Raw genomic sequence first — 1,363 nt, forward strand, 5'->3', positions numbered from 1 at the left:
AAATATCCTGGAAATACCGAGTAAAGAGTGAAGCTCAATATTGTAAATGTGCCAAAACCATTTATAAACTTTTGACATAGTAAACATAATGTTATGTGAATTGAAATTGTTCTTTTCTTTCTTTCTTTCTTTCTTTTTTTTTTTTTTTTTTTTTTGGCTTTTGTTTCTCGAGGTAGGGTCTTGCTTCATGCTGACCTGGAGTTCACTGTGTACAGGTTGGTCTCAAGTCACAGCAACTCTCCTACTTCTGTCTTCTGAGTGCTGGAATTAAAGGTATGCACCACCAGGGCTGGCAATTAATTGATTTTTTAATTGTTTTTAATATATTTCATTTATTTATTTATTTGAGAGAGAGAAAGAGGTGGAGAGAGAGTGAGAGTGAGAGAGAGAGAATGGGCACACCAAGGCCTCCAGCTACTGAAAACTAACTCCAGATGCATGCACTTCCTTGTGTATCTGGCTTACATGGGTACTGGGGAATCAAACCAGGGTACTTTAGCTTTGCAGGCAAATGCCTTAACCACTAAGCCATCTCTCCAGCCCAAAATAGTTCTTAATTCTTCAAAACCTTGGGTTTATTAAATGTTTCCTACCTACAACACCATACAACATAAGTAAATTAAAATTCATCAAAAAATTATTTGAGAGATAATTAAATATTCTGATTAGATTGGTGAATGGCCATATAACTCCATAGGCATGTAAATTCACTTGAAACTATTGAATGATACAAATAGTATCCCCACAAAACTGTAAAATCCAAAAGCACCATGGAGACTGTGAGGACGAGAATAGGGGCAAGATGCAAGGGAAGAGGCAAGAACTCAGCACACAGTTCATCCCAGTCAGCTCAGGGAAGGTGGCCCTGGGTCTGGGGATGGTTCAGGTGGACAGATGTAACCAGACTTAAGAGGTTTGTAGTAGAAAAATCTACAAAGGACAAGCATGGATATGAATAACAGTAGTCTATAAATGAACATGGAATAATTTAATGAGCTCTAATTATAGTTATATTATTTATATTATATTATTTATATTATATTATATTTATATTATATTATATTTATATTATATTATAGCTCTAATTATAGCTCTAATTTAATGAGGACAGCTGCCAGATAAGTCTAACTAAGTCTTGAGAATCTGTTCCTTTGACTAAAATACAAAGCTATTCAGTGAGTGTTTGGTTTAAAAAGCTACATCTTGAGCTGGAGAAATTATTCAATAGTCAAGGGTGCTGCACAGACCTACACTAGCATGAGGGCCTGAGGGTGCCTGTGACTTCCTGAGTTCAAATCGCCAGAAGCCATATACACAGCTGTGAGTGTAGTCATGCATGCCTGTAACCCCAGTCCCATAGCAG

This window comes from Jaculus jaculus, chromosome 16 (assembly GCF_020740685.1).
Source record: "Jaculus jaculus isolate mJacJac1 chromosome 16, mJacJac1.mat.Y.cur, whole genome shotgun sequence".
NCBI lineage: Eukaryota > Metazoa > Chordata > Mammalia > Rodentia > Dipodidae > Jaculus > Jaculus jaculus.